Source organism: Leptonychotes weddellii, chromosome 5 (genome assembly GCF_054177405.1).
Source record: "Leptonychotes weddellii isolate Sample4059 chromosome 5, ASM5417740v2, whole genome shotgun sequence".
Taxonomy (NCBI): Eukaryota; Metazoa; Chordata; class Mammalia; order Carnivora; family Phocidae; genus Leptonychotes; species Leptonychotes weddellii.
In genome coordinates, this window is record NC_138373.1 from 22,445,939 (window position 1) to 22,470,241 (window position 24,303).

At 46.6% G+C, this 24,303-nt stretch overlaps 1 long non-coding RNA gene across 2 annotated transcripts; it reads right to left on the reverse strand.

Annotated features, from left to right (window-relative positions):
• Nucleotides 1-6,949: 6,949 nt before the first annotated feature.
• On the reverse strand, nucleotides 6,950-16,102 carry LOC145721575 (uncharacterized). Of its 2 annotated transcripts, XR_014145333.1 has the most exons (4): nucleotides 15,944-16,102; nucleotides 15,394-15,455; nucleotides 9,746-11,331; nucleotides 6,950-9,164 (listed from the first exon to the last, which is right to left on the reverse strand). It is a non-coding gene; the product is annotated as an uncharacterized LOC145721575 (long non-coding RNA). The 2 variants fall into 2 exon arrangements; XR_014145332.1 differs by lacking the exon at nucleotides 9,746-11,331.
• Between the last annotated feature and the right edge of the window lie 8,201 nt (nucleotides 16,103-24,303).

A 24,303-nucleotide genomic window follows, 5' to 3' on the forward strand; every position in this document is an offset into this window, starting at 1 on the left:
TGCCTTGGAGACAGAAAACAAAATCCTCACATGATGCACTGAGGCCATTGGATGTTGATGCTGATTTTCCTTGCAGATCAGCGTCCGCCTTCACCAAGGCACTTGTCGGTCCGTTGAATGGGACGGGGAGATGCACCTGCATCAGGGGGTGGAAAGCAGAGCTCGGCAGTTTCTTGTTTTCAGGCTGCCTCACTGGTGTGGGATCAGTGCGACTCTTAGGGCTGAGTTCTACATCTCTGTGCCTTGGAGAACCCACGGGAACGGTGGCGGCTAGGGCCGGCTGTAGGCATCCTCTGGCTTGCGGCCGAATGTCCCAGCTGTTTTGTGGCTTTGAACATTGTGTCTTTGATCTTGGCCTTCAGGACACTAGCAGCTAATGGAGCTACTGTAAATGTTTTGGTCTCGTTGGTAAGGTTTGGCTAGGAGATAATGAAAATGAGGACAGAGAAATCTAAAGCATATGCGGTGATTGAACAGGTGTGAAGTTACTCTCGCCGCTAAGAGAAATTCTGTTCATCCAAGTGGACGGCAGTGAATCGACACTGTGGCCATTAAACGTGAAATCTGTGTGGGCTTTACTTTTTTTAAAGATTTTATTTATTTGTTTGAGAGAGAGAGCACGAGCGGAGAGGGAGAAGCAGGCCTCCCGCTGAGCAGGGAGCCCGATGCGGGACTCGATCCCAGAACCCTGAGATCATGACCTGAGCCGAAGGCAGACGCTTAACTAACTGAGCCACCCAGGCACCCCTAGGCTCTACTCTTTCTTAAAAAAAAATTATTAGTAATTACGACAGAACATACATAACAAAATTTACCAGCTTATCCATTTTTTAAAAAATTTTACTTAAATTCTAGATAGTTATATATGGGAGCTAGATGGGAGGTAGTGCAACAGCTTATCCATTTTTAAGTGCCCATTTCGGTGGTATTAAGTACATTCACAGCATTAGACAACCGTCATCACCATCTGTCTCCAGAACTCTTTTCATCGTGCAAAACTGAAACATTATACCCATTAAACAATAGCTCCCCATCCCCTGTTGTCCCCAGCACCTGGCAATCACCATTCCTTGTGTCTCTATGAATCTGACTACTCTAGGTACCTCATATACGTGGAGTCATACGGGATTTGTCTTTTTGTGACATATGTCCTTAGAGTTCATCTATGTCGTAGCATGTTTCAGAATTACCTTCCTTTTGAAGGTTGAGTAATATCCCATTATAGGTGTATACCACGTTTTGTTTGTCCATTCATTCATCTGTCAGTGGACACTGGGTTGCTTCCACCTTTTGCTTCTTGTGAGTCACTTTATAATACTGTAGTAGATATTACAATATGTATTACGATATATAACAAATGTGATAGCTATTATTATTAGATGTAAATATATAATATGCTACAGTATATAGTAATATTGCCAATAATACACTATGCAACATGGGTGTATACATATTTCTGCAATCCTTTTTTTGAGCCAGAAACATATCCAGGATAAAGGCAGTTTATTTTCTCTTGAGATCGTGTGGCTTTGGGAAGGATGGGCAAGGTGGTGGAGAGTGTAGATGCCCCATGGACATAGCACAACCTCCCAGAGCATTAGGAAGGAACAGAGGTCTTGTTCAACTCTGTGGCTGGAATCATGTAACCTGTGGGTCTTGGTTTGCCTGAGCCGAGCAGAGACCTCGTACCTACGACTTCGCATCCCTTACCGTGCATCTGCACAGATGTGAACTCTTCTCAGGAGAAAGGACTTTTGGGAAGTGAAAGTCCCTCGAACTGGGAGAGAATGATAATGATTTTGACCCAGTAAGTGTACAACAAAAATAGCATACCTATATACTTTATTCAGTTATTTAGTCCCTGAGTATCTTCTTGTGTTTTAGGGACTGGGACTTCTGATACAGCCGTAAGTTAGAATCTACGGTGAGCGAAGCGGTGCTCTAAATGATGTACATGGCCTAACTTGTTTATCCTAACAAGGGTCCATTTGACAGAGGTTGAAATTGGACAGAGAGAAGTTAAGTAATTTGTCTGTGCTGCTAAGTGGTAGGACTGAGGCTCTTTGACATAAAAAATGATGTGCCGTAACCACGACATTACACTGGTTCTACCGCCAGCAAAACAAAAGTGCCTGCCCTCGTAGAGTTTACATTCTGGTGGAGGGAGATACGTAGCAAGTAAATGAGTTAACAAATAATGCCATGTTTCACTGTCTATGCCAAGAGAGTAAACAAAGTAGGATAAGGGGCTGGAGAGGGATGGCTGGGTGATGAGGGTGGGGAAGCTATTTTAAATGGGTGAGGAGATAACATTTAAGTAGAAAGCTAGATAGAGTGAGGGAGTGAGCCTGGAGGAAGAGCATTCCAAACAGTGACTTTAGGAAGTGCAAAGGCCCTGAGGCAGGAGCTGGTTTGGCATCTTGACAGCTGGAGTAGTTAGTGAGGGGGAGAGCATGAGAGGAGATGGGGTTGACTTGGTATAAAAAGGTCACTTTACATCAGTGTTATAGTTAAAGGTATAGGTAAAGACTTGAATTTTATTCCTAAGTATGATGGCAAGCCCTGGAGAGTTTTGAGAAGGAGAGGTGACCCTGTCAGGCTGCCCTGGAGAGAAATTGTTGGGGGACAAGATACTTACATCCAAAATATGTAAAGAACACCAATGACCCCAAAATTAAAAAAAAAAAAAAAAATCCCAGGGGCCTGCATGGCTCAGTCGGTTAAGCATCGGACTCTTGATTTTGGCTCAGGTCATGATCTCAGGGTTGTGAGATCGAGCCCCACATCAGGCTCTGTGCTGGGCATGGAACCTGCTTAAGATTCTCTCTCTTTCCCTCTGCCCCTCCCAGCTGCTCACGCTGTCTCTCTCCCCCTTAAAAAAACATCCCAATTTTAAAATGGGCAACAGTTTTGAACAGACACTCCACAAAAGAAGATACATACAGATGATCTCTAAGCACACGGAGAGGTGCTTGACGTTGTTAGCCAATCAGAGAACTGCAGATTGAAACCACAGCGAAATACCACTACACACCCACCTACTGGAATGTCTAATAGAAGTTACAAAGACCGATGACACCAAATGTTGGTGAGGACGTGGAGCAACTGGAACTCTCAGACAGCGGAGGGGTATAATGTAGTATAACATAGTAGTAGTTCTTCGTGAAACTAAACATTTATGTACCCCCATGATCCAGCAATGCTACTCCTAGGTATTTGTCTAAGAGAGATGACAATGTTATGTCTGCACGAAAAATTGTACTCACATATTCGCAGCAGCTTCACCTGTCATAGGCCCCAGACTGGAAGCAGCCAGGTGTCCCACCATCAGGGTGAAGGATAACAAGCTATAGTATATTCCTATAATGGAGCATTATTCAGAAATAAGAAGGAACAAAGTACCATGATGCACACGAAAGCATGGATGAGTGTCACAAACATTATGCCAAGTAGAACATTTTTCGGAGCGACCATAATGCTAAGCAGAAGCCAGATCCAAGAGAGCGCATATATATGACTGCACTTATATCAAGCTTGAGAACCAACAAAACTAATCTATGGTGAAAAAATCGGAACAGTGGTTGTGGGAAGGGAACAGTAGGGAAGAGGATTGAGTGGAACGGAGCAAGAGGGACATTTCTGGATGAATAGTGATGTTCTACATCCTGATAGGCCTTTGATATACTGGTGTGAGCATTTGTCAAACTCATCAGGTACACTTAAGATTTGTGCATCTCGTTGGATGTAAATGCTATTTGTGGGGGGAAGAAAGCGCCATAAACACACATTGAGCTCTGGCAACTGACATGCCTGCTGAAGTTTCAGGGAGAAGTGTACCAATGTCTGTAGCTTATCTTAAGATGCCTTCCGAAAAAGATCACTAGAGGGGCACCTGGGTGGCTCAGTCGGTTAAGCGTCTGACTTGATTTCGGCTCATGTCATTATCTCAGGGTTGGGAGATGGAGCCCCTGCATCGGGCTCCGAGCTCAGCAGGGAGTCTGCTTCAGATTCTCTCTCTCCCTCTGCCCCTCCCCCCGTCAAATAAATAAATCTTAAAAAAAGATCGTTAGAGGGGCGCCTGGGTGGCTCAGTCGTTAGGCGTCTGCCTTCGGCTCAGGTCATGATTGCAGGGTTCTGGGATCGAGCCCCACATCGGGCTCCCTGCTCGATGGGGAGCCTGCTTCTCCCTCTCCCACTCCTCCTGCTTGTGTTTCTGCTCTCGCTGTCTCTCTCTCTGTCAAATAAATAAATAAAATCTTAAAAAAAAAAAAAAAGATCATTAGATACACCATAAGGCAAGTGTAGCATAGTTTTAAAATACTAATGTAGAATTATTAATATTAATAGCTGCATTGCAGAAGCCAGGTGATACGTATAAAGGAGGTGACTATACAGTTCTTTCAGCTTTTCTGGATTTGACAGTTTTTATAATAAAATGTTGGAGTGTGAAGAGAGAAGAAAACAGAGGCACTGGTTAGGAGTAATTTGCTACGGTCATGTAGGCAGGAGGCGATGTCCCGGACCTGGTGTGAGGTGCAGGTGCACGAGGGGCCAGCTGGAGAGACGATTTGAAGGCACGGTGTTTGATGTCCAGGACCAGCCCTTAGACGTTCAACTCCAGCTTCGGGGGCGCTGTAAACCAGGCTGCCTGACAGAGTGGGGATTCTACCATTGTGCTGGCTGTTTCTTATTTTCATGAGCAGCAGAGGCTCCCAGACTTGCGCCTCGCTGATTCCAGGGTCCTGAGTCCTGGATGAATCACACTTCAGCGAAGGTGCTGGGAGATCCCGATGCAGGTGAACTGGGGTCCTCATGCTGAGCGACACTGAGTGGCCAGAGGAAAGCAGAAAGGGTTAGCTGTCCAAGCTGGACATACAGCTCGGAAGCGTGCCTCTACCACTCACTGGCTGGCTCTTGTGGTGTTTGAAAGAGCTGAGTGGCCAACATAGGCTGCCATCAGGATTATGTTTGATGGAGTCATTTGGGAAGGAGTAGACTCAGGTTAGAGTGCTCTTAAAAGTTCTTGGGGGATAATCCTGAGACGGGTAGGGGTATAGTATCCTTTATTGCAAAGCCAGATTTTCCACTGAGGAGAAATGTTTGACTTGCGTGCAGAAGAAGAAAATGTGTTTCGTCAGAAGTGATATTTGCACACGGGAATGCTGGATATTTATGTTTCTGAAAATTGCTTTAACCTGAGATTTGCTCTGACCGAAGGAATGCCTTTTCAATCTTCGATGCCTAGCATTCAGGGCCCCGTGGCTTAGGAAGTGAAGTCTGTGCATATTGCCTTTGCCAAGTAAGACTGAGTGATTCACATTTAGCAGTAAATATGTTCTGCGTCCTCACACATACTGGACCCTGGGCGGCATGCAACACTTACATTACCCTACCAGGTGGATAATAATGACACTTGCATTTCATAGATGGGAACCCTGAGGTTCAGAGAGGTTAAGGAACTTACCCATGGTTGCACAGCTGGAATGGGGAATTGAACCTGAGCCTGACTCTAAGCCCACACCTGTAACTGCTGTAAAATAATCTATTTAGGAGAAGGTCCTGGCCAATGACTTTGTAAACTGATCCCCCCCATGTAACTCAAGTGTGATAAGATTGTCTTTCTCCTAAGTATAACTTCATTTTTTTTTTTTAAAGATTTTATTTATTTATTTGAGAGAGAGAGACTGAGAGAGAGAGCACATGAGAGGGGGGAGGGTTGGGAGGGTCAGAGGGAGAAGCAGACTCCCCGCCGAGCAGGGAGCCCGATGCGGGACTCGATCCCGGGACTCCAGGATCATGACCGAGCCGAAGGCAGTCGCTCAACCAACTGAGCCACCCAGGCGCCCAGTATAACTTCATTTTTATATGAGTATGTACCTTGCTTCCTTCCACCTTTGGAGTTATCTCCTTAGAAGGAATTCTGGGTTTGCTTGGAGCCTGTTGTTGAGGAGAGCCTTCAGAGTCCGAGGGGCGTGCTTGTGGCTTTCCTCAGGAGCACCAAACTGACTGGATTTTTGAAAATGTCCACAAGACAGTCTGATTTGGGAACCAAGAAAGGTGTCAGTGTGGGATTGCTGTTTTTTTGATTGCGGAATAGAAAAAAAAAATTGCATGACCCTGAGGTAAAGAGATTTACTTTTCTTGTGTGGCCCTCAGAATGTCTATTTTTATCAGGAATCTTGATTAAAACTGACAGAACCCATCTCAAGCTAGCTTTTGCCAAAGAAGAAGGTTTGTGGTTGTGTGGGCTCCCAGGGCCACTGGGTCTGGGGTTCAGGTTATGCCCTGGGAATCTTTCTCAGCTAGAATGTTCCTCAGCTCTGCCTTACTCCATTGCCTTTCTTCTCAGGAAGACCCTTCCCGTGGAGCAAAAGTGACCACAAGTTGGCCCAGGCTTACCTCCCATCAGCCAGGACATACACAGGGGAAGAGAGGTCCTCTCTTCTAAAGAGTTCCAGAAGTCCCAGGGAGGATTCTCAGGGGCCCGTCATTCCTTGAGTCCTACCCTTGTCCACATGGTGGAAGAAGGTTGGTTCCCACATCCACATTCCGGCCGGTGGCCACCACTCAGGAGCCTTGCAGTGGGAGGGAGCATGGTTTAGGGGAAGGAAGAGTGAATGTCTCCTTACTTAGCTGCCACGTTTGTGATTTTTTCTTTGTTGCCGCTTCCCTGGCTAACACTTTCCTGGCTAACATCTGCAACTGAAGAACCTTGGCAGGCAGGGCCCTGGTAGCAGGCGGATGTCAACTATTTGGAAGTTCCTGGAAGTGGAGGGGGGCTGCTGTGGCCCCGGGAGGGTACCTCATGGCCTTTTGCTATTGGGCTCCCTTCCCTGGAGGAGGAGCACTCAAGGATGGGTCCTAATCAGATGGCTCATTGGTCCTGGGAAAGTTGTCTCTGACCTAGGTTGCATTCTCTTAGAAGCAGACTCTGAGACCAAGATTTGAGTACAAGTGTTTTATTTGGGGGTAATGCCAAGAAAAACCAGAAGGGAAGCAGGGGGATGAGACCTGTACTAAAGGACGTGTTATCAGGCAGGTTACCACCGTGGGCGCCTGGGTCATGATCCTCCTGGGCACTCAGTGTAGGGGTGACGGTGCCAGAGAGTTTACTCACCAGCTCCCTGCAGGTAGAGGTTGAGGGCTGCTTCTGGAAACCCTTAATTCCTTGGGGCTCCTCCAGCCTGTTGCATGGACATGAAGAAGGAGGACTCTGGTGGCCAGAGAGACTCCTCAGATGGGGAGATGTGGGGCTGGCAGTAGGGAGCTCGGTGGTCTCTGGCAGTGATGTGGTCAGGCCTGGGGGCTGGGGTGGTGCCTCTGTGTCCCCACACTCACTCTTGCCCCCTCGAGGGCTCCGAGTGCAGGATCTTCTATGCTCTCCCTTCCCTCTGCTTGCCACTTATTATCCATTCCGCCTCTCGTCTGATCAGAACGGTGAAAAGCAGATGAGCAAGACCCCTGGTTAAACAAATGCCTATAGAGAAGAAGGTGCCACTCTCCCCTTCCTGTAGGGGTGTGTGATCTTTGTGACTCTCTTGGTGGCCATCTGTCTCAGCTGTGGGGTGGATGGGCAGGGACAGTCCTCAGGTTTCCCCACTCAGCCAGCGTCTCCTCTTCTGCTTCTAGAGGCAGGGAATGGCGATGGTTTGGAATACTGCAGGACCCGGTCTCTGCCTCTTAGAAATCCCAGAGGGAGGTCCTGGGCCCCACTGGTTGCCTGCTCCTTCGTGCCTGTCCCTTGTCCCCAGCTGTGGGCCCAGGCGGCCAGTTCTGGGTCCAACAGGGAACGTCCCCTTCCGCATCCTGTTGATGTATAGCTAAAGGCTTAGCCAGACTCTCCATAACATCAGCTTCTGCTTCTGTTTATTCTCGGTATTTCTGGCATGGCGAAGGAACTCGTTAGATGTTTTTGAATTGAATAAATATTGTTGTGTAAAGAGTATTAGCTTTAGAGTTAGACGGATCTCGTGAAGGTCCCGGCTTCACCTTTTACCAGATGTGTGAATTTGAGCCCAACTCCTCACCTATAAATCAGGGATAATAATGCAATGCTTGCGGCATGGGGAGTTGGGGCAGTGTCATGAGGATAGTAATTAAAGAGGGCGGACTCTGCCATAGTACTCACTGTGTCAGGCATGGTGCTAAGCATTTCTGTTATTTTTTAAATAATTTTTTAAAAGATTTTATTTATTTATTTGAGAGAGACAGAGACAGAGATAGCAAGAGAGAGCAGGAGCTGGAGGAGAGAGAGAGAAGCAGGCTCCCTGCCCAGCAGGGAGCCTGACATGGGGCTCGATCCCAGGACTCCAGGATCATGACCTGAGGTGAAGGCAGATGCTTAACCAACTAAGGCACCCAGGCACCCCAGGCATTTCTTTTGTATTAACGATTGTTATCATCCCATTTTATAGATGGGGAAACTGAGGCATGCATTGAGTAACATGCCCAAAGCCACAGAACTGGGATTTGCACCCAGGCTGTCCAGCTCCAGAGGCTGTGCTTTTAGCCATTCTAACTCCACTCCATTACATCTTGATAAACCAAGAGCAGGCAGGCAAAGCCCCTGGCATATAATATACACTGAATAACTACTGACTGGGAGCTCCTACACTGGACTGGAAAGGAGGAGGGAGAAAGCCGAAAAGAGGAAGGAGATGTCGGGAAGCAAGTAAGATCAAGGCCATGAGGAATTGGCCAGAGGATCTGATTTGTGTTTCAATATGTGCTTCTTTAACTTTACACCATGTCCCAGGCAGACAGAGATAGAAAGAGTTTAGGACATTTTTTAAAAGGAAAAAGAGGTGATGATTTGAGGCACCCAGGGTTATGTGTTGATTGGGCCGAGTACCTGGAAACCGCCAGAAGCGATACACGCCCCCCAACCTCTCCCATCCGCATATTGTATTTTGAGATTGCTCACCGCCTGATACCGATCAGGCAAGGCCTTAGACAAAGCAAATGTCAATTTTTTAATGAGCAATTCCTCTAACTTATCCTGAGCTTCTGTCAGCCTTGACTCTTTCAGTAGGATGCTGGCCTCTGTGTGTGTTAAAAGGGTCTCCTGCCCAGGTTTTGGTGAGCAGCAGTGTTTTGGCAAGAGCCTTAGAAGGCAGCATTAACTAGAAGTTTCTTTTCCTGTGGTCCTTCTTGTTTTCCTCCTCCTGAAATAGAAATGGAGTTTACATTTCAGACCTCAACACGAGCTTTTGAGTCCTAGTTATAATGTCAACTAGAAGGGGAACCAGAGATGGTTTGGACCAAGCCTGTTTTCTAGATGAGAGGACTAAAGCACAGAGCAGTTGAGTGACTTGTCCAAGATCACACAGCTTTCAGAGACTAGTTAGGTTGCCTGACTTGCAGGCGGGAGGTCTTAGCACTGTGCCACACTTACCTCACACGGGAAGGGATCTGTGGTGGCTGAGAGCCCGGGCCCTGGAATATACAGACCTGGGTTCAAGTCCGGGCTTTTATATCCTCTAGAGGTGTGGGCCCCAGAGAATTACCTTATCATCTCTAAGCCTCGGATTCTTTGTCTATAAAATGAGGATTATATAGCGTGCTGGAGCTAGTCTGCACTGGCTCACAGAGCTAATTTTAAATTTTCAGGCATTTCACAAGCCATTTGACTTCCCATTGAAGTCAGCCGTTGTGTATGAAATTGACAAATGCTACAAATCAGAGCCCTTCCCCTCCTGGAGGGTTATGTATTTATCCGTACATCACTGATCACAGTGGTACTTACTTCAGGGTATTTTTGTGGGCTACCAGAGGGCTAGTTCGCTTGAGGCTGAAAGCGCAGAGCCTTGATGTATGTATACAGTGGTGCCATATCAAGAGGACAGCCCCGCAGTCCCACAATCCTCAGGCCAGCATGAGCCACTTCCTGTGGTGCGACCTTGGACAGTTGCTCGTTGTTGCTGATAATGACAATTGCTGATTCTTCCTGAGTGTGTCCCATAGACCAGCCATTGTTTTAGAGACTATATAAATCTAAAAATCACCGAGGGACTATCATTTTCCCCAGTTTTCATTTTAAAAACCTGAGGCACAGGGGCGCCTGGCTGGCTCAGTCGGTACAGCGTGCAACTCTTGATCTCAGGGTTGTGAGGCAAGCACCCCATTGGGGGTGGAGATTACTTAAAGAAAATCTTAGGGGCGCCTGGGTGGCTCGGTCCGTTCGACGTCTGCCTTGGGCTCAGGTCATGATACCAGGGTCCTGGGATTAAGTCTCCTACTCAGCTGGGAGTCTGCTTCTCCCTCTGCCTCTGCCCCTCCCCCTGGCCCGTGCACTCACTCTCACGCGAGCTCTCTCTCTCTCTCAAATAAATAAATAAATACAATCTTAAAAAAAAAAAAGAAAAGAAAAAATATCTTTAAAAAAATTAAATTAAAAACCGGAGACACAGAAAGTCTGAGGAACTTGCCCAAGGCTATGCAGTTAGTGAATGGGGGACTCTGCATTCAAAGTCTGGCATCTGCTCCTGGCCTCCACCCTATCTCGCTGAAGCTCAGCTTCCTTCCGTGGAAAATGGCAGGACAAGCAAATTCGACCTCAAGAGTTGTGGTGAGGGTGGCATCTGATAATGCCTGTGGTGTTCACACTGGCCCAGCACAGAGCAAGTCCTCCGTTAATGCGCACTTACTGCCGGTAAGCCCTAAGGAAATGTTGCTGTCCATCGTTATCGTGATCATTGCTAGAATCTTCTTAGCCGAGGAACTATGACTCAGTTTGACCAAGGAGATTAAAGCGACATTTGCCAGCAAGTAATTTGTCAACCCCAGCTGGGGTTGAGAAGATGAGGCTTGAGCGGGTTGGGTGGCCCAGGTGTCCGGCGGTAAGCTTCAGAGAGAATGTTGGGGCTCTGCTCAGAGAAGGAGAGGTGGAAGGTTTCAGGGGCCTGTCATCACGGACTGAGCCTGTTCCAGTGGCAGGTTCTGGGGCTATGAACAAGCATGAGACCCGGTCCCTTCCTTCAAGACTCTCAGTAGAACAAATAGTGAGCATTTGTCAGTGCTTCCTGTTTCCTGACACCATGGGAAGCATTTTCCGGACATGACCCCATGGAATCATACAAGCCCGTGAGGTACAATGATCATCCCCATGTTCCACATGAGAAAATGGAGGTCCCAGTCAGTGAATGACTTGCCTCAGATGTTCGAGGAATAAATGTTGGGGCCAGGGCTTGAACCCAGGTGACTCTGGACCTCAGTACTTCCTCATTTCCTGGAGTGGCTTCTGAGACACAGTCATGGCCATCAGTAACTAGGATACAAGGTGAAAATGAGTGTGTCTTCAGTTCAAGCAGCAACAGAACTGAGTTTGACCAGCTGAAGGGAAGGGATAAATAAAATGATAACAGATTCACTTACTAAATGTTGGATTCTAAGCTCTTCCCATTTATTAGCCCATTTAATTCTTTCATCAACTCTGCCTGATAGGTGTTCTTACTATCCCGTTGCGCAGATAAGAACACGAAGGCCGGGGAGTTGGGGAACCTGATCACACAGTAAATGGTGGAGCCGGGATTCATACCAGGCTGTCTGAGAGAAAAAGAGGGTAGTCCTGAAGGGTAGTGGAGTAGTTCATAGAAGCAAAGGAAGAATTGAACCACAAGGCACCCGGACAGCTCTGGGACCTTCTTGAGCAGAGCTCCATGGACTTCTCTGGTGGGGTCAAATGCCCAGGCTTAGCCCACCCAAACCACAGCCAAAGAGGCTCTGATACCAGAGTAAGTGGGGAGGGATGCTGAATAGACAGAAACAACATATACTGCCTATAGGGCCCCCCAAAACCTGAAACAGAGAAAGTGTGGGGTTTTTTAAAAGATTTTATTTGAGGGGCGCCTGGGTGGCTCAGTCGTTAAGCGTCTGCCTTCAGCTCAGGTCGTGATCCCAGAGTCCTGGGATTGAGCCCCACATTGGGCTCCCTGCTCAGCGGGAAGCCTGCTTCTCCCTCTCCCACTCCCCCTGCTCGTGTTCCCTCTCTCGCTGTGTCTCTCTCTGTCAAATAAATACATCTTTAAAAAAAGAAAAAAGATTGAGAGAGAGAGAGCATGAGTGAGGAGGAGGAGCAAAGGGAGAGAGAGAAGCAGACCTCCCGCTGAGCAGGGAGCCCTATGCGGGGCTCGTGGGATCGTGACCTGAGCCGAAGGCAGATGCTTAACTGACTGAGCCACCCAGGTGCCCCACTATTCTCCTTTCTTATGTCGGCTGCCCTCAGAAGCCCTGTTATAAAAAACCCTTACTTTCGGGGCACCTGTCCTACAACTTAGGTCTGACACTCACTGCCTGGAGTTAGCTCCGATCCCGAAGGTGAAGGGCTCAGTCTCATCAGACCATCCCCATTTCAGATGCCAATTATAAGTGCCAGGGTGTCCTCATACTTCTGACTGACCCAGCGATAAACCAGGGGTTCTCCTGACCTCTGCCTCAGGTTCCATAATTTGCTAGAGTTGCTCACAAAACTCAGGGAGACACTTTGTTTATTTTATTTTATTTTTTATTTATTTATTTTTTTCACTTTGTTTATTTTAAAGGATATAACTCAGGAGAAGCCAGATGGAAGCAAAGCATAAGGCAAGGTATTGGGGGGGAGGGGCACAGAGCTTCCATTCCCTCTCAGGGTCCACGACCTTCCTAGCACCTTGATGTGTTCACTAACTCAGAAGCTCTCTAAACCCTGTTATTTAGGAGTTTTTTTATGGAAGTTTCGTTACGTAGGCACGATTGATTAAATCACTGGCCATTGGTGATTGAACTCAGCCTCTACTCTCTCCCATCCCCAGAGGGTGGAGTTTGGGGCCGAGAGAGTTCCAACCCTCTAACTGTGCCTTTGTCTTTCTGGCAACCAGCCTTCTTCCTGAAGCTATCTGGGGACCCCCAGCCCTTAGCAATCTCATTAGCATCCAAAAGACACTCTTATCTCCCCCAGAGAGCCCAAGGGCTTTAGGAGCTGTATGCCAGAAACTGGGGACAAAAACCGAGTATGTATTTCTTATTGTGTCCCACGGCGGCTCTGCCACCTGTTTGCTGTGATGTCAGGCGCACGCCTTGGCCACCCATCGTCTTAGGTTACTCATATGTACAGTGAGGCTAATGATCGTCCCTCTCCAGGGACTGTGGTGCAGATTAAACGGGAAAATAAAGGAAAGCACTCAGAATCCCATGCCTGGCACAGAATTGCCCAGAAACACTGAATAAGGTAAGAGGAAAAGGTGACCAGGAGTTGAATTCTGGGGAGAACTGCATATTAGGGCAAACGAAAGGGAATGAGAACAACGAAGACCAAGAATTGGAAGCTAGGAGGTAAGAGGGAAGCTAGGAGGGAGCACAGTCATGCCAACCAACAGAGGAATTTCAAGAAGAGCTCATCTCCATTATAGAACTTCATGGGGTGTCTGTTATGTCCCCCGTTTGTCCCAGGAGGATAGGTAATGAGGCCCAGAGGGGTTTAGCAGCAAGGCCAAGGCCACACAGTGAGTACGTGCTGAAGCTGGTGTTGGAATGTAGGTCTGTGACCTCCTCAGTCCTTTGCCTGAGCTACCACCGTGTTAGTTTCCCGGGACTGCCATCACAAGTTCCCGCAAATTGGGAGGCGTACCACCACTGGGATTTATCCTGTCACGGTTCTGGAGTCTGGATGTCCAATATCAAGGTGGTGGCAGGGGTTGGTTCCTTTCTGGAGGCACCAAGGGAGATCCTGTCCCATGCCCGTCTCTGGGCTTCTGGTGGCCTGGCAGTCCTTGGCGCTCCTTGGCTTACAGATGTATCACCTGGCTCTCTGCTTCCATCATCACGCCGTGTTCTTCTCTGTGTCTGTCATCTTGTAAGGACACCAGGGCCCGCCTGATGCCAGTAGGGTCTCACCTTAATTTGATTACAGATGACCAGATCCCCTTGTTCCCAATAAGGTCAAATTCACAGGTGTCAGGGGTTAGGGTTTCACCCTGTCTTTTGGTGGAAATAATCCAATGCATAACAACTACCCTACCTCCCAACGCTAGGCAGAGAAGAGGGGTGCGTGAAAACCTAGAACATGCAGTCCCTCCCCACAGAAATCATAGTACATGGAAAGTCCAGTAGCCTCATAAAAGAGTTTGTTACGAGAGGTAGCAGAGAAGCGGGTGTGTACAATGTGAGTGGAAGAGGGGGTCAGAAGGAGAGATGGCTTGAACCGACAGGAGCAACGAGGTGCAGCCAGAGAGATCCTTTTTAAAACATTAAGTCTAATTAGGTGACTCCCTGCCTACAGCCTTCTGTGGCTCCCTGTTTCTCAGGTAAGTCCATACTTCTTACCTGACAGCAAAGCAGGAGCTAATCTGTCTTCTGCCCCAGTCTTGGGTCTGCACCCACCCCACCCCCCCGAGCCCCCTTACTCCCGTCACTTGTCCATATTGGCCATTTTGGTTATTGCGTGTGCCTATTCCTTGGCCCTCTGACCCATGTTCTTACTTCTGCAGGGGGGGGTCTTAGGAAGGTCAGTTCCCATAGCACTCCATTTGTCTTCAGAGCACACACCCATAAGTGCTAATGACATCATCTCATGTTAATTAGTCATGCATAGTAATTAATTAAATGATGCTTACTATCAGGAACTACATTACACGGACCTTAACTGTCTTGCTCACTGCTGTGTCCTTTGTGTCTAGCACACTTAGGAAAATTATTGAGCGCCTACTGTATACCAGCCCTGTGCCCTACATGTGGTAGATACTCTGTAAATAACTACTGATGGGACACTTGGGCTGGTGGATCTGAGGTTGGGTAGGTGGTGGTGAGACCCAGAGAAGTAGAGGGGGACATGCTTCCAGAAATGGAAGAAGGGTCTGGGGGCTGGGCCCTCCTGGCTCAAAAGCCCTCCCTTAGCTGGCAGAACTTCTCCCAGCCCTTCTCAATAAGTACCCTGGCCCATCCTGGCCACTGCTCCTTCTGCTTGAGGGGGACTCTCCCTAACATCATTTGGGTCCGCTGTTAGTCCTTCGTTACAGACCCTGGGTAGCTGGAGACAAGGCTTCATGCTGTCATTTCAGGTTTGGGTTGATAGTGTTGCATGTTCTAACAAACATCTTTGCTATAAGATGTTCTCTGGGAGCTCAATTTACAACAGAGTCAGTATCTCACTCTTGAGATGCTTGAGTGGATCTGAAGTATGTTGACTGAGTTTAGATGGCCATTGAGCGCTAGACAGAAACTGTCCATATTCAAAAGATTGAGCTTCTCTCCTATCTTCTCTGGAAGGTTTAGCTTCGTTTCTCTGTGTCAGCATGCATCAAGAGTCTGTTCATTACAGAGTAATGTAGAATCACTACCCTCAATGAGGCCATTGTCTTATGGGGCAGAAAGACAGGAGGGAAGATGGTTACCACCTCAAAAGTGAAAACGGAGCCTTACCTCACACCATACACCGAAACCAAGTCCAGATGGTCCAAGGATTTAGACTTGAAAGGCCAGACCTTTAGAAGGAAAAAAAGGAGACTGTCTTTACAACCTGAGTGTAGCAAAGCGTTTCTAAAAAAGTCATAAAGTGCAAACCGTGGAAGAAGATGGGTGCATTCTACCACGTTAAAATTCTGTACTCTGCTCATCAGAAAATATGGTTTAAAAAAATTAAAAGTCGGGGGCGCCTGGGTGGCTCAGTCGTTAGGCGTCTGCCTTTGGCTCAGGTCATGATCCCGGGGTCCTGGGATCGAGCCCCGCGTCGGGCTCCCTGCTCTGCGGGAAGCCTGCTTCTCCCTCTCCCACTCCCCCTGCTTGTGTTTCCTCTCCCGCTGTCTCTCTCTCTCAAATAAAATCTTTAAAAAAAAAAAAAATTAAAAGTCAAGCCACAAACTGGGAAAATATGTTTGCTATACACATGTATTAGTTTGCTAGGGCTGTTGTAACAAAGTACTAAAAACTGAGTTGAGTGGCTTAAACAACAGAAATTAATTTACTGTCTCACAGTTTCGGAGGCTGGCGGTTCAAGATCCAGATGTCAGCAGGGCCATGCTCCCTCTGAAGGTTCTAGGAAGGATCTATTGCAGTCCTCTCTCCTGGTTTCTGAGAGTTCCACGGAACTATGCTTACGGAAACATAACTTCATTCTTCACATAGCTCTCTCTCTAATATGCATGTCTGTGTCCAAATTTCTTTTATAAAGACACTGGTCATATTGGATTAGAGGCCCATCCTACTCCCATATGACTTCATCTTAAGTAATTACATCTGTAAGGATGCTATTTCCAAATAAAGTCACGTTCTGAGATCCTCGGGGTTGGGACTTGAACGTGAATATTTGGGGGGGCACAACTCAACCCATAACAACACATAACAGATGGGTAATTTAGTATCCATAATATTTAAAGGCCTTTTTGTAAATTAATAAGAGAAAGACAAATACCCAATAGAAAAATGGGCACAAAGAAGTGAACAGGGTTTTCATAAAAGAGAAAGTATAAAGAGCTGATGAACATGAAAGCAGCCAGGGAAATACAAACTAAATCCAAAAGAAGATATCCAGGGGACAGGAATAATTAGAAAGCCTGACAGTAACAGACAGAGTCCAGTTTGAAATGTATATTGTCAGGCATGCTGTGGGTGTATAGGGGGCATTGGACTCACCCAGAAAGAACGTCAACATTTCTGTGCAAAAGAGGAAATGCAGGGCGCCTGGGTGGCTCAGTTGGTTAAGTGACTGCCTTCGGCTCAGGTCATGATCCTGGAGTCCCGGGATCGAGTCCCGCGTCGGGCTCCCTGCTCGGCAGGGAGCCTGCTTCTCCCTCTGACCCTCCCCCCTTTCATGTGCTCTCTCTCTCTCATTCTCTGTCTCAAATAAATAAATAAAATCTTTAAAAAAAAAAAAAAGGAAATGCAGTTAAATCGGTATATGATTAGATATTCACTCAAAGAAATACAAACAAAAAAATACATTAGCAGCCCCACTGATCCCATGCCCATGTGTCAAAATGTTAATATTCAGTCCTGGTGACTTTATGGGGAGACTTCTGTCCTTTCCTTCTGCTGGTTGCCATGGTCATCTTGAGCAGCAGAAAAATATCTGGATATTTTTTGATATATCTTGATCTATTCTTTGACCCAATAATACCACCAGTGGGTTTTATTAGAAGGATGTAATCTGGGGCACCTGGGTGGCTCAGTCGTTAAGCGTCTGCCTTCAGCTTGGGTCATGATCCCAGGGTCCTGGGATTGAGTCCCGCATCGGGCTCCTTGCTCAGCGGGGAACCTGCTACTCCCCCTGCCTCTGCCCCTCCCCCTGCTTGTGCTCTCTCTCATGCTGTCTATCAAATAAATAAATAAAAATCTTAAAAAAAAAAAAAAAGATGTAATCTAAAAGAAGAAAAATGCCAAAGTGCCCAATTTTAGGTCATTAAAAATAACCTAAGTACCTTGCAATAGGAAAATGGTTAAAATAAATTACAGTATTTCAGCCTAATGGAATATTCTGTGTAGACATTAAAAATGAAACTTATGGGGTGCCTGGCTGGCTGAGTGGGTAGAGAGCATGTGACTCTTGATCTCGGGGTCATGAGTTCAAGCCCCATTTTGGGCATAGAACTTAAGAATGAATGGTTGGATGGATGAATAAATGAGTAAGACACTTGTGATGTCTAGGTGGTAGCAGGAGAAATGAGTGTGTCTATTTATTTAAGTTTGGGGGGTGGTTCAGAATTTGCCTGTGTTGTCAATGCGGTTATGCAAATAATATTTTTGTGTATTGACCAGGACTAGAAATGAATCCCAGAGGTGGCAAGGTGGGGGCAACGGAGACTAAAAAGCATGATGCAGTGTGGCTGGGGTGATCGTTGGAGTTTTGCTTTTTAAAAAATCCATTCCTGGGGCGCCTGGCTGGCTCAGTCGTTAAGCGTCTGCCTTTGGCTCAGGTCATGATCCCAGGGTCCTGGGATCGAGCCCCACATCAGGCTTCCTGCTCCAAGGAAAGCCTGCTTCTCCCTCTCCCACTCCCCCTGCTTGTGTTCCCTCTCTCGCTGTCTCTCTCTCTGTCAAATAAATAAATAAAATCTTAAAAAAAAAAATTCATTCCTATTTTAATGTTGTTCATGCAGTAAATTAAGAGACAAAAGGTTTCTCGAAACCTGTGAGAACAAAGACGGGGAAGCACAGAGCAGCCTTGTTTGGGCCTCGTGAAAAGTTGTGTGCACACATCTCGAACCCTCTGCTGGGCCTGTGAGAACCAGAGCCCCATTTCGAAGCGCTTCAAAGGATGTGTATCAGGAGCAGAGCCAGGCTGTTGTTTTCCCCAGAAAGTGTCTTTTGTCCCAAATGGTTTTCTTTGATTTCCTTTTTATTGATGAGAACTTAGCGGTTTTCAAAGGCTGCGGGGAGAGAGAGGATTTTTGTCTGGGTAGAGAGCAGAACCGCATTTGTACAAGCGGCTGCTGGGGGCTTGTAGGCTGGCTTCTGGATGCGTTTGAGTAATTTACAGATGGTCTGTTTCGGTTCTCCCAAGCCCACCCCACGTGGTTCAGCCAAATTAAGTGCATCAGGCTCTTCAAAAAGGAAACCAGGCCTGTTTATTTGTGACATTGCGTTAAAGTGGGAAAAGGCGGAAATGGCACCTGTCACGCAGTTTTCTTCTCCCAACACAGCTTCAGTTCTCTTGAGATTGGATAGGGCAAGCAACAAAACACAGGGGGGACCCCTCTCCGGACCGTGACATGGTGGTGGCGAGCCTCCATGTAGGGGCCGCATAGCCTGTTCTCATGGTCATCTGGATGGAATTTGCTCCACGTGCTGTGAACGTGGTGGTGGAAAGTTGGATACTGTCCTAGCCTCCGTGGAGGGCCAGAAAGCATCACATAAGGACAACGTGCCTTGAAAGAAATAAAATGGGTGATGAAAACAAGCATTTGAAAGTGAGGGAGGCAGGGGACTATTTTCAATGGGGGAGTCTGGGAAAGCATAGATGAGGAGATGACGTTTGAGTGGACATTCCCAGGCTGAGAGAGTAGCAGGTGCAAGCCCCCGCAGCAGGAATGGTCTTGTGTTTTCAAGGAGTAGAAAGGAGGCAGTTGGGGCTGGTGGATGAGGTCTGAGATGGAGGCTGGGGTCAAATTATTTAGGTCCTGGTAGATCAGTGGTTCTCAACTGGGGGATTTTGCCCTCAGAGGATATTTGGCAATGTATAGAGACATTTTGGGTGGTCACAGTTGGGGGTGGTATGCTCTTGGCATCGAGTGGGTAGAGACCATGGATGCCATTAAACATCCTGCAGTGCCCAGGATCGCACCCACAACGTAGAACGATCTAGCCCCAAATGGTGCTGAGGTTGACAAATCTTGTCGTAGATAAGGCTAAGGATTTTTTTCTTTAAGTTTATTTACTTAAGTAACCGCTGCACCCAACGTGGGGCTTGAACTCTCAACCTTGAGATCAGAAGTCTCGTGCTTTTCTGACTGAGCCAGCCAGACGCCTCTAGACAAGGCTAAAGACATTGGCTTTCATTTTGAGAGTGGTGGATGGAGGATATTACATAGGGAAGTGAGAGAATGTCCTGGTTCAGTTTTCTTTTATAAACCTAGGGTGTTGGACCAAATTATTCTCGCTGTGACATGCCAACCTTATCTGACTAAATTTGGGTGGGAGAAGGGAGACTTCACGGAGTTGGAGACTCTCCCAGAATAAGCAGTCCATTATTCCTGGGGTGGCTGAGCCCACTTCCTGGGAGGGGTTTTGTATCGGGTGCTTGGGTTTCTGCTTGCAGCGAAGAAGAAAGGCCCAAGTAGGAAGTGGAAGGATGGAAATGTAGCTTGATCTTTGGCTTACAGCTAGTCTGTAGCCTTTTTTGGTCTGTAGAAGACGTAAGACAAGCTCAACTGAGCTAGTGAATGGAGTTTTCCTCCTATCTATTGGAGAAAAATTCAAAGTCTTTGGTTGCTATTAACATTTGTTCAGGCTGGAATCATGGATAAGAAAAGAATCTTAGTTAAGATTTCTCAGCCTCCGTACTAACTGATATTTTGGGCCAGATCATTCTGTATTGAGGGGGCGGGGGTATCCTGCACTTTGTAGGATTTTTAACAGCATCCCTGGCCTCCATCCATTAGCTGTCAGTAGCAACCCCCACGCCACTTGTGACAACAAAATAATGTCTCCAGACATTGCCAAATGTCCCTAGAGATGTGGGGGAGGGCAAAATTTCCCCCAGGTTGATGTAAGTTTAAGGGGCCAGTACTTAATGGGTGTCCACAAAGATCACCATGAACTCTGTGATTCTTTTGGGGGAGGAAGGGCAGATTGGGGAGCTACTGAACTAGATGGTGCTACTTTTTCTGTTCCCATAATCCAAGTTCCTTACCATCTGGCCGATGGTCAGCTTTTAAATTTAGCATTGGATATTTCTAGGGAAGAAGGACAAAGAAGACACTGTCTTCAGGAACCCTCCAGGAACACTTTTGCCCTCAGATTATTTAGAGCTGCAGCTCTGATGGCCGAGTGGATGTTGTTGTTCAGATGTGTCACACATTCTGGTCCAGACTTGAGTGAGAACCCTCCACTTTCTTCTGGCCTGGGTTAGGATACGATCTGGAGATCCTAAGCCCTGAACTCTCATCATACATAAGTCATTCAAGATAACTGCAACGGTTTAATTTCTCCATAGTGATGACTTCACTGTTACTTCTGAATATCAAATATTAAATTCATGCCAAAAAATGTATTTCTCTTTTTTTATTTGAAATGGAGGTGGGGGGCATCCAGAGCACACACCTATTCTGCCTAAGGGTGAAGCCAGCATTGTCTTCCCCATTTAAAAAACAAAGAAATGTGTATGAAAACCAAGACTACAAATGAGTGAGGGTGATGTTATTTGTAAGGAGAATCTCACCGATTTATTGTAGAAATCCAAATGATTAACCATCTTTGCCTGCTTTATTATTATTTTTTAAGATTTTATTTATTTATTTGAAAGAGAGAATGAGATAGAGAGAGCATGAGGGGGGGAGGGTTAGAGGGAGAAGCCGACTCCCTGCTGAGCAGGGAGTCCGATGCGGGGAGTCGATCCTGGGACTCCAGGATCATGACCTGAGCCGAAGGCAGTTGCTTAACCAACTGAGGCACCCAGGTGCCCCTTCCTGCTTTATTATTAATAGTAAGTTACTTGGGACTTTAGGTTAGGAAATCAAGAACTTCAAGACCAGAACAGCAAAGGGTAATGGGACTGTGGTGAAGGGTTCTCTCATTCTGTTCCATCTGCATGGAGTGTCCTTCCCTGAAATATTTGCTGGACAAAATCCTACTTATCTTTTTTCTTTCCTAGTTTTATTGGGATATAGTTGACATATAACATTATGTAAGTTTAAGGTGTACAATGTCGTGATTTCATACACATATATATTTTGAAGTGATTGCCATGATATGGTTAGTTAATACATCCTACTTATCTTTATTTTTTTTTTAAAGATTTTATCTATTTATTTGAGAGAGAGAATGAGAGAGAGAGCATGAGAGGGGGGAGGGTCAGAGGGAGAAGCAGACTCCCCGCTGAGCAGGGAGACTGATGTGGGACTTGATCCTGGGACTCCAGGATCATGGCCTGAGCTGAAGGTAGTCGCTTAACCAATTGAGCCACGAGGCACCCCACATCCTACTTATCTTTAAAGACTTAACTGAAATGCCTCCTCCGTGAAGCCTTCCCTGACCATGCCCCTCCCAAGCATGTGCTTCAGTATGTCTTGCAGTAGGTCCAGGTTTATGTGGCTCATTAATACTGAGGACCTATAATTTGCTTTAATTGTGGTGAAACTCACATCACATCAATCTAACCATGTTAAAGTGTACAGTTCTGTGGCATTTAGTACATTCTCAATGGAACCATCTCCTTTCTAGAATATTTTTATCACTCCAAGGGAGACCCTCTGCCTACCAAGCAGTCACTCCCTATATCTGCCCTCCAACCCTAGCCCCACTCCTTCCAGATTCTGGCAACCATTCATCTGCTTTCTGTCTTTAGAGATTGACCTTTTCTGGATATCTCAGAAATGGAATCATACCATATATGATTTTGTGTCTGGCTTCTTTCACCTACTCTAATGTTAACAAGGTTTAGCTACACAATACTGTAGCATGTTCAGTATGTCATTTCTTTTTGTAACATTCCATTGTATGGATATGCTACATTGTGTTCGTCCATTCACCCTTGGGTGGATATTTGGCCCATTTATTTGGCCCATTTCCACCTTCCCCGCTGTTGCGAACAGTGCTGCGAACAGTGCAACTGTGAACATTCATGTACAAGTTTTTCTGTTCTCTTCAGAGAATAGAAATAGCACGGAGAGGAATTGCTGGGTCATATGGTAACTCTAGTTCTAAACTTTTGGGAAACAGCCATCAGACCACGGAGCACAGCAGCTGCGCCATTTTCCATCCCCACCAACTGGGCACAGGCTTCCGGTTTCTCTATGCCTGCACCAAACACCTGTTATTTTCTGTTTGTTGTTGTTGTTTTTATAGCCAACCTAGTGAGTGTGAGGCCACTGGAATTTTGATTTTTTTTTTTAATATATCTTCCCTGCTCCCCACCAAGAGACTGAATTGTTGGTGGCATTGTGCTTTCATTACCAACAACATGGTGTAAGAGTTAAAGCAGGCTGCCCTTGCCTCCTGTCCTTACTCAGAATGTGATCCCTTGGCTTCTCTAAGTCTGAATTCTTTCATCTGTAAAATGGGAACCTCTAGAGCTGTTGAGGGGAAGAAATGAGATTCAGCCTTAGCCTGCCAGAGTCCGTGCCTGGCCTAGGGAGATTTTGCAATAAAAGTTTGCCATAATTATTATGATCGTGATGTCCCGGTGCCTAGGACTGAGTAACTGTAGAATAAATGTTTGTTAAATAAGTCAACGAACGCTTGGATATTGCTCAGTTAGCCCTCTTTTTTTATTTCTACCAACTTTTCCCTGAGTTCCAGAAGGCTGTCTTGCAAATCGATCACTCCCAAGGCGAGGCAGAGGGAAACAATGGCTGGATCAATGGGACTGCTTCCCTTGGAAAAATACATCATGAAAACCTTGATAGGCTTGTGTTGGGGGGTGGGGGTGGGGCTGGAGAGAGCCTCAGCTTGTATACTTTAAAGGAAAGGAGGAAGAAAAGAGCTTTCCCTTTTTTTTTTTTTTGAGATGAGAAACAATCTTCTTAGAAAGAGGAAAATAGGGGATGACACCAGGCAGATGTCTTGTTGAAGGTTGGTCAGTGGCCCCCTGGGGAGGAAAAGAGCAGCTCTCTCCACTCTGGAAAGGGCTTGAGGGCCCCCTTAGGCAACCAGAGCCCAGTAGCTGGCCTCACTCCTTTTTTACCAACTCCTATAAGGCTGGGGGTGGGCCCATTCCTACAGGTCAGCCCCTTGGTTAGTTTTCTCTAGCTCCCATGGACCCTTTCAGAACCCACATTTTAGCACACTGCGGCCACACTGGCCTTCACTGTGTTCCTGGATTTCTCCCTCTTCCCATGCCCATGCTCATGTGTCCCCCTCCCCGCCTGACTTCCTTCAGGCCTTCCTCAAACCTCACCTCAGGGAGGCCTTGCCTGACCAACGTGGCTGACATGGCGGCCCCCAGGTGCGCCTTATCAGTCGCCATTCTGTTACCCTAAGCTTTTGTGCTTGCTTTTTTAATATTTATTTTTTTAAATATGTTTTAAATGTTTAAAGTGTTTTTAAATGAAATATTTCTGACATAAAATAATAAACCCCCAGGTACCCATCTCCTGGATTAGACAAGTGCTAATAATATTCTGCCCTATTTGCTTACTTCAGATCCCCCCCTTTTAATCAACTTTATTAAGGTGTAATTTGCATACAATAAATTCGTACATTCTAAATAGTTGATTTTTGGCAAATGCACCCATGTCACCACCACCACCATAATCAAGATACAGAATATTTCCCTCACCCCAGAAAGGCCCCTCATCCCCCTGCCCTGCTGGATTTTTCTCCCTAGTCCTCAACATTATATGAAATCACCTCATTTGTGTCTCTTTTAGTCTGTTTACTCTCTGCCTCCCCCAGCAGAGTGTATGTTCCATGAAGGCAGGGGCTATTTGCTCCCCAGTCCTTGCACGTTGTGGCCCACAGTCACTCTGTCAAGGTCATGATACTGTATTTATTATTCTTGTGCGCACATCATGATGCACAGAGAGATACATCGGCGGGGTAAGTTCCTGGAAATGGAAATACTGAGTCAACGGATATTTACTTTTTTTGCTATTGTAAAAGAGATACCTATCCGGGGCGCCTGGGTGGCTCAGTTGGTTAAGCGACTGCCTTCGGCTCAGGTCATGATCCTGGAGTCCC